Genomic DNA, 9,829 nt, shown 5'->3' with positions numbered 1-9,829 from the left:
ATTTGTTATTCTTTACAGTGATATTGCTGAATTGGTAGTTATCAAAATACAAGAAATGATGGATGTTATTCGAAAAACAGTTGGTGAGCCCTATCATTAGATGATATACATTGTAATATAATATAATGAAGTATGATAATATATAATGTATTACCAATATGACATTCATAAACCTTTATTAAGTATGTCCTTATCATTATTTAATATGTTATACCAATTTACTAGCAATAGTGAGCCCCTATATAATTATAATGTGCATTAACTAATATAATTGTTATTTGTTTTATCTTACCTGTTGTCTTCTTTCCACTCATAGACAGTTTCAGAGTTAGAAATAAAAAGCTTTAATAGTTCATTTCCTTCAATTTCCTTTGCATTGCTCTCTTTATATTCTCTCATTTCTTCTGACTCATAGTAGTCTTCTCCTTTAGTGTATTAATACAATATTTATATTGAGGACACTTGTTCTAGTCCCATACTAATACTTTAGTGTATTATACAACCTCTATATTGAGGATACTTGTTCTAGTCCCATACTAATACTTTAGTGTATTATACAACCTCTATATTGAGGATACTTGTTCTAGTCCCATACTAATACTTTAGTGTATTATACAACCTCTATATTGAGGACACTTGTTCTAGTCCCATACTAATACTTTAGTGTATTATACAACCTCTATATTGAGGACACTTGTTCTAGTCCCATACTAATACTTTAGTGTAAAACAAGTCATACATCTGCTAATGTAACTTACACATAAAGAATTCCCCTTTAATATCTTTGTCAGTTGTTAGACAAAAATAAGATTTAATAATCAAAACCTGAACTTATGGAAAGATCTCTTAACAATACTAACATAAAAGTATAGTCTATTAAGGTTGGAATATGTTTATAGAAATAGCATTCTTTGAGCTACCCATAATGAACATTTAAACCACTGGGATGGACAAATAGAAAAAACAATGTGAAAAACATGTGACCACCTTCTCAAAAGGTAATCTGACAAGTTAACCATATTACAAAATTCATAGCAAGTATTATATGTCCAGACAAATCTTGTTATTGCGACAATGTTATAAATATATTTATAGTGTCATGAATATGCTTATAATACTCTAATTAAATAATGGATCAATAGATATAAAAATGGACATATACATTAATTTAACATTGCTATATGATGTCATAATCATATATTGCCTTAATAAAATTCAAGGACACAATATTTGTATCTGTTAGTTGTCAGTACAAATTATTAACCTTCCCTAATTCATAGTTACTTTTCAATACATCTTAAGTGATATATAGTACATCCATTTCCTGGGATGGACAAATAGAAAAACCTCTTAGTTACTTCTCACATTAAACGTTGATGGGATTGTAACTATGATGACCTTTTCCCTTCTTACCGACATTTCAAGCTTACATCAACAATGTTTTTGTCTAAACCTCCCTCTCCTCAATTCACACTACTTTCTATGATTTCCCGGAGAGTGTGTTCAGTATGTCCCTTCACATTTTGACAAATGTTATGAAAGTAACACAATTATCTCCACAAAGTCGTTAACCAAAGCAACTACATGCATCAATCATTTGTTCCAAACTCAATCAGAAACTGGGATTTTCTTGTAGTAAAATCAGATATAGACTACTATTTTTTAAGAAACTGTTACTACAAGTTGTCATAATTTGATTTTGTGTTATGACAAAGCAACTAATGTTGCAGTTAGGGGGTAGTTGAGTAACTTGAGTTTGTCCATTAGATGAGTGGGCAATGATTATGAGCTAAGTCAAGACTTAGTTGGGCTCAATTGTTTCATAATATATTCTGTTCATCTTGAGCTAACTTGGGTGTGACATTGTAATGGCAAAGTTATTGGTGAGTCATACTGAAGCTTTTCAAACTATTAAAGTACTGAAGCAAAGGATGGACATTGTAATTCCTATTCACATTTTATGAACGTTTCTGCTTAAGCTGGAAATTACGAAAGCCGAGGACAGATATTCCAATTCTATTTTCCAATTTTAATCAAACAGGGTTAACTATAATAAGCCAGTGATGTGAATTTTTTGCATTGTTAAAGAGTTGAAACTCAAGAAGATAGTTTAGCAAAATAGCTACAGAGATGCAAGAAAAAAACAAACTTGTCAGAGAAGACATAGCTTAAACATAGCCTGGAGTAAACCCATTGTACCTTGTGTTAAACTAAACTCTGTAATATTTTATTGTTTGCTCCAGATGGTCAATTTATAAAAGGTGTGTTTAATGATTTATTGAAAAGCAAAAAAAATTAACATTACAAAAACTGCAAGTAAAGATGCTGACTTCTAATTCCCTGCTCTAACTTAGAACAACAACATCCTTACTCAAAAAACACACTAGTACATTATGTATATTAATACTTACATTTCATCTTTAACTAATGTACTGATCACCTCGTCAACTCCAATACCAGTACAAGCTATGTATAAGAATATAAACCAGTATATATATATATATAATATATATATAATATATATATATATATATATATATATATATATATATATATATATATATATATATGTACAATACATGTTGTACCTTAGTAAAGAAAATGTGTAAGAAATTAGCCTGAGCTAGGTACATGTGACATCGAGAACTTGGCACTTTAGCAAATACTTCTAACACTTCATAGATTTTAACATTCAATGTACTATAAGAGAATATGTATTTTAATCGATTATATTTAAAATGACCAAAATTTTTATAGAACATAGAAGTATTCAAATCCTTTATAACAACAAGCCAAAAACATTATCAAATAATACTTCAAAATGTTAGGACAATTTTTTATAGTCTTGTTTCAATTAGCAAATGATGTTATAAGTAAAAGAAAATTTCTACAATTATCAGAGCCTTCAAATTATAAATTCTCTTAATGTTAGCACTCAAATCTTGAAAATAAGTAATTATACACTATTTGACAATTTTGGACAATACAAATGTCTTGTGTATAAAATAGATAATTAAAAGAGTTAATGTGTTTATGGCATGTGTTGAAGGTTTATATATATAGTAAAATAATATTAAATTTAAAGTAATGAGGGGCTTGTTCAGGATTAATCCAGTTTATTATAAATAGGGAGTAACTTACTGGTCATCCACAGTTAGACATGCCACCAATAGATCAACAACCTAAAGTCAGATAAAGATCAATATACATCTTGAGTACATACAGTACATAAGTACACGTATAGGGTATACAAATAAGTATTATAATATGACATTAAAGTTTTAAAATTCCTTCAAATGTATTTAAAAAAACAATTGCAAGTATGAAATATATATGCAAGTAAGCATATGTTTAAATGAATTTAAATTTGTTGCATTCTATAAAAGTTATTTATAATTACAATATTGAATAGATATTAACTTACATGACTATTTCGTAAAATTTTGTTATGAGTCTTTTGACTATGAGGAGACCTTTCTTCATCTAATTCAATAGATAATTCAGAACATCTAATAACTCAACCTGACTCCCAAATAGGAAATTGTCCATCAAACTTCATTATCATACAGTCAACAGAAAAATGTTAATAATGTTGCTGCTGTTTATTGTGGAGATACTCCTCATGTTACAAAGTCTGCTACAAATATCATGGATGTCACTTCATCTCAAATGGCTTACTCAACACAGGTGGCTCCTTCATCTCACTCATCTAGAGAGAAGCATTCGCCATAAATCCCATTCATATTTTGTCTGAAAGAACTCTGCCGATCGTTTTCTAAGCAATGTTTTAATGAAGGGGTGTGGTCAAATATTACATACTTTGGCCATGTGATCTGGACAACTTCATCCTCAATGTCTTCAGCTAATCCTTTCTCTAAAGGTTCTGCTATCATTGTAAGTTTTCTATATTTATATCAGTAACTGATTAATCAACATGATAACAGGGTTACCTCTTGTTTGGCGTCATATCAAAACATTTTAAAGATGAGGTTTCTACAACTGTCTCACAAAATACAACAACTGGATCAGCACACTTTAATATCTAATGAGAGGGGCATGACTCATTAATTAGGAGAAGGAGGAGCATACCAATTTCAGAATACATTTTACGCAAGTCATGCATCACAAATCCAAGTACAATTCTCCCGTCCCTAATATCACATGCTCTCCACTCTCTTCCACCTAAAGACACAAAGACATTCATTATAATAATAATTATATACTAACCTTTGTAACAAGTAAAGGATAGCTCATATTAATTTTTCTTAATCCATCTAACATTTTAGGTAACTCTGATGGATTTACTGGTTCAACAGCTATCTTAATAATTTATTTGGGCCTATTGTAATAAATTAATATTATTGCAATATGACCTTAAACCTCTGACCTCATCACAATCACTGATTTGTGTGATCGTTGCTGTCTTAGTTATTGTAGCATCAACTCCTTCAATTAGAACAAAATTACCAGCTGGGGCTCGATTGATTTCAATAGAATATCTACCACAATAATAAAAACAACATCAATTAAATAGCTCCACCCACCTTGCCTCAGTAACCTAAAGACGTCCTACAGGACACACCCTAGTCTTCTTCATCTTCTAATGTATAGTTTTCACCTAAAACCTTTACCTGTTGTCCGCTATATACTAGAGCATATATCAGTCATATGACAGTCACATGATCACTTACATGTTCCACTAATGACACGTCTGAAAGCATGGAATTGTGTAGCATCTTGTGTAGGATATAATTTAGTGATATGTACCATAAGAGGTCCATCAGCATCACATGACAACATGGCTTCTCCTAACTCCTCATCAAGAACACCTGAATATGTGTGCTCAATCTATAAGAAATGGATGCACAACAAAGTAAATGGACACATAATAATGTAATGGATACATACTTTTGTCTTAGCTGCATCAACTGGTAAAGGGATATGTTTAATACACATATCAATTAAACCTGATAACATGTTAATAATTATATTACAGATGTAATCTATTAACATACCTCTGGCCTCACCAAAGAATCGCTGACATACCAAACGTAATAGTGGCTTAATATTCATCTGGAGTTCTCCTTTACTTAAATATATACCTATAAGACCACACCCATTTAATTAAAGTCACATGATCAATGGTTCCTTACCAAGTTCGTCTAAAACTTGAGGTAATGTTGTATCAACATCACCTACTGTCTGAGCAAATATCTTGTATCTACATAAGGTCACATGACAGTTACCATAGCAACACACTAATGACTTACAGAGGTTCCAAAATAAATTCAACAAATGTTCTTTGTGAGTCAGTTGAAGGCTGCTTCTTTGTAAATGTATGTCTAAAATATCATATTATGACAACATTGTGTTTATAATAACTAACTTTGCTTTGTAAAAATAAATATCTCCCCAGAGTCTCTTAGCAAATTCCACTGCTGAGAAACCTCCACCTGTACAAATGTACATGTCTTATAAACCACACCCCCTTCTTACCATACATATCAACATAAATGTTTAGCAAAAGATTCGAGCGTAAAAACAAAAGCCATATTGACTGGAACCAAAACAGACGTTGCCTAGCAACAGGGAAATGATCAGACTTTCTGATGACTCTGAGTACAAACTAATGAAATGTACTAATAACAGGAGTCATCTCATAAATTAACTAACTTTAATAAAGTGTTTATTTCATAGAAAGTATGTTTGAGTTTATAATAAGCATCAAGAGGTGGCAATTTTAGTTCCAATATCAGTCAATCAATCTACACAAACAATAACATATAATATACTAGGAAACATATAGACTCACAAAGGCTCCTTCGTGAGGCTGAGTTCCTTCACACACACACATATTGTAATAGCTAACTTCTCTTGTACGCATGTTTTAATAATCTCTCTGTATTCATCATAACCTGATAATATATTAATAATTAGAGTATATTAGTGGAGTGATTATTATTATCACACCATCACAGAGACGAAAGCTGCTGTCAACCTCATCAGAAAAGTTCACATGGCCTATAAATGACAAGTCATGTGACTATTATATTAACAACATGTTATATCGGTGGACTGTCACATGCAACATAACAATTAATACCGTGATAATTAATCTGATGATATTAATATTAGCCTTATTTGGTAGGTCATTATAATTATAGTCAGAGAGTGCTATATATTGACCATGACATCATGCTGATCAAATAACCACACCCACTCATTACTGACCTGGAGTATCGTATAAATTAATGAGATATGACTTGTCTTTAGAATCCGGTAGAACTAATGAGAGGGGTCTACTCTTTATACTAACTCTCCGCTAGATATAGGATGTTAATTGTTGAGGGTGTGGAGTCCTGACGTACAAACCTCTTGTTCTGTGAACAGTGTATCTGTATATCTCAACTAATAATGAGATAAACCCTGTAGTTATTAATACAATTATATAACTCACATTTTTATTTTCTTCTACTAAAACACATCAGGATGAGTCTGCTCAACTAAATTATCTATAAAACTTGTCTACAAACAAAACATGTAAACATGTAAAATATTGATATGTAACACTCACCTTGCCATGATGAAAATGTCTGCAATAGCCAAATTTCGGATTAACTCTGGACTGTCCATTAAATCAGCTAAAAACCTGCCATACAAGTTAAACAGGATTTACAAACCTGTTTAACTCACTCTATTTTATATGTTGTTGTTGGTAACTCCTTCTCTTGGTAGAGAAACTTTCGCTTTTTAAACAGGAGAATGATGGTTCTAAGAGGTGTGGTCAGGTTACTATGGTAACAAACATAAACTAACCAGTAAGTGGTTTGTATATTTCTTCTTGTATTATCGTCTAAAATATGCCCAAATAAGGCAATATTCTAATTAATGCTACCTCAAAACATCAGGTCCATACACTTCTTCAGCTGTTGGATAATATTTTTTATCTTCATGTAATACAATAGTTTTGTGTCTCGGGTGCTTGTAAAGCAAGAGCATCTTCACCAATTTCCATAACTTCTTCATCACCTTCTCTCTCATCATCCTATACAAGGTCACATGGAGAAGATTATTACAAGGAGACCATACCACCCCCTCAGAATGTTCCCTTTCTTGTTCACTCTCATCACTGTCTAACTCAGGTCCTATGTAGTTACCAAACTCGTCATATAAATCGCCATCCATTTCAGCACCACTTCGTACTTACAACGTTTTTTGAAACACGTTGGCGGTGTGGTGACTCACAAACCACACCTTCCAATAATTATGGGCGTTTGCTTGTTTTGAGTAAAGCTACATACAACCGCTATGAATCTCAATAACGTGTCTCCAGAAGAAAAGTTAAAGATCTGTCGACGTTAGTTTCATATTGGTTGTTTTGGATTGCCATTTATTTGGTTAATTAACAGTGTCTGGTTTTTCAGAGAATTTTTTTAAAGGACAATCCACTCAAACTTAGATGGTACGTCTTGCCCTCTCTTCTTGGACTGTTAATATGGTCTTTAGTGTTTATTATCTGGGACTAGTGTCTATCAGACACAGCGAGTCAAATGGGGAGCCCTGGTGTTAGGATTCTTATTTGTTGTACCAGCTGGAAACCTTAGTACTCTGTACCTTCATCATAAAATATATTATATTACATGTCTTTTTCAGTTCAAAACTTTTGCTTTGTATTGTCAAAAATTTGAAAAAAACTAACTCAACGAAAAGCCTATGATGTAATAGTATCATGTAGATTACAGAGTAATATCGACACAAGCTACAGCGATATGCTGTTTAATTTTTTTTGTACTGCAATCCAGGCAGTTTCAATATGAACCTTTGAACTCCAACAAAAGTATAACTCCCATCCATCTCAACCTGAATTGGAGAAGAGGTAGGTGGGTCTAAACAAGTACGTAAGACAATAAGAGAATACAACAGATTGCTCACTTACAAGTATCATCTTTATCGTTAAAGACATTAGTAAAGTACATAGTTTTAGGGGGATCTACATAATTTAAATAATATGTGTATAATCACATAGTAGTAAATACTTACCTCCGTTATGAATTCTAAGGGTGCACACTTGATATTAGCCATATTCTCTATGAATGTGGTATGAACTATAATATGTAACAGATACCAATGTGGAGCACGTGTTGTGAGAACTAATAAATAAATTAAGAAACAAGTGAAAGATTTTAATCGGAAATTCCAAAATCTAGTAATACATTAACTCTGTATGGAGTCTATCATTGTGAAGTAATACAATTCTACTACACCATTCAAAAAATACAAAAATTTAGCTAAAATTTACTTGTTTCAAAATCAAACAGCATCTCTTCTGTAGCTTGTTCTGCATTAACATCATAATATGGTACTACTGCATATAGTAATTGAAATAATATAAATATGTAAATTTGATTTATAAGGTGAAATCTTACTTGACTATTTTCAAAATCAAAAGCATCTCTTCTGTAGCTTGTTCTGTACTAACATCATAATGTGCTAGTGAAGGGACTATGGCATCATCTTCATCTGTAGATAGATAGCAATAAAACCAATTAAATGACTAAATATACTATCATAATATTGTATTGTAAAAATAGTAATAATTGAACTCACTTCCAAGTATATTAACTGTAGCACTAAGTTCTATCATTCCATATTGACTGGGCTACTACACTTGTCTATATTAGTACATGAATTAATATTAGAGTAACAAGATACTCTATAAATTACCTTGACTTTCTGTTTTGTTGATGAGACATCGGATTCAAGTAGTACACTTTACTCACATATACTTAAAAAAACACAAGATCCAACTCAACGCATTATAAGAACACAAGAATCCTAATAGTTATAACAAAAACACTAAATGAATAATAAATTATCGTTAACAAAGGAATAAATAGCAATAGTTAAATAATAGAGGAAATGTTAAGTTTTAATAATGTGCTAAGCTATCCCCTTTCATTTCTGGTAAAATAAGTACCTGACCTAATAATTCATAAGCTGATGCTCTCTTTCTAGGATCAACTTCTAAACATCGCATCATAATTTAATAAGAGAAGGGTATATCATTAAATTCTTTTTTAAATCTTCCAATCTAGAGAAAGGCGGAAACCGATAGAGGTATATATAGAGAGTATAACAATTCTTATTATATTAGGGCATACTGGTAATATTTCATGTATATCACTGTCAGTTATAGTCACTTGACTCAATACAGAGGAGGGTCATTAGAAACTCCTAGGACCCAGTTCTCTGGTTCCATAGCCTAGTTAAGAGTTACACCCATCTTATAAGTCCCCCCAACATCCAATTTAATATCCATTTAGATTATTTATTACCCCCTACACTATACTGAGATAAATACTTTTGGTCCTCCTAATTCATAGCAGTTTAATGACACATTCAACTAAACACTCTACAACGGTAATGGTCCCGCCTTAAATGTTTGAGGTTGGGTCTTTACAAATAAAACACGGTTGGTGTCTGTGCAAACATATGTTCCATTTGACAATCGGGAAAAGACACACTGTATATAAACACGATACCGAACATTTATAACCTGCCCAGCCTGAATTTTGTAGTATACCTGAATAGGTTTGCTTTAGTTGGTAATGGTGGCCATGGACCCAGCACTGTTACCAATCATATGAATTAACCTTCAGGTGATTTGAACCCAATAGTTCCCACTGGTATATATGATATGTTCTATCTGATGGAGTATAAACCTTGCGTGTATTCGTGCTGGATCAGGTTTGTAAAGTACCATCAGAATTAAGTTCTAAGCTAGCATCAAAATCAGAATACCTAAAACAATATAACCAAGCACAAATTT

General features: G+C 32.0%; 1 pseudogene; it reads right to left on the bottom strand.

The window, feature by feature from the left end:
* Positions 1-3,705: 3,705 nt before the first annotated feature.
* LOC121391686 lies at positions 3,706-7,185 on the bottom strand (annotated as a pseudogene).
* Positions 7,186-9,829: the final 2,644 nt, after the last annotated feature.

The sequence above is a fragment of the Gigantopelta aegis genome, unplaced genomic scaffold (genome assembly GCF_016097555.1).
Source record: "Gigantopelta aegis isolate Gae_Host unplaced genomic scaffold, Gae_host_genome ctg2833_pilon_pilon:::debris, whole genome shotgun sequence".
NCBI classification, from domain to species: domain Eukaryota; kingdom Metazoa; phylum Mollusca; class Gastropoda; order Neomphalida; family Peltospiridae; genus Gigantopelta; species Gigantopelta aegis.
The sequence above is the reverse complement of the archived record's forward strand: the minus strand, read 5'-3'. Positions and strand labels throughout refer to the sequence as shown.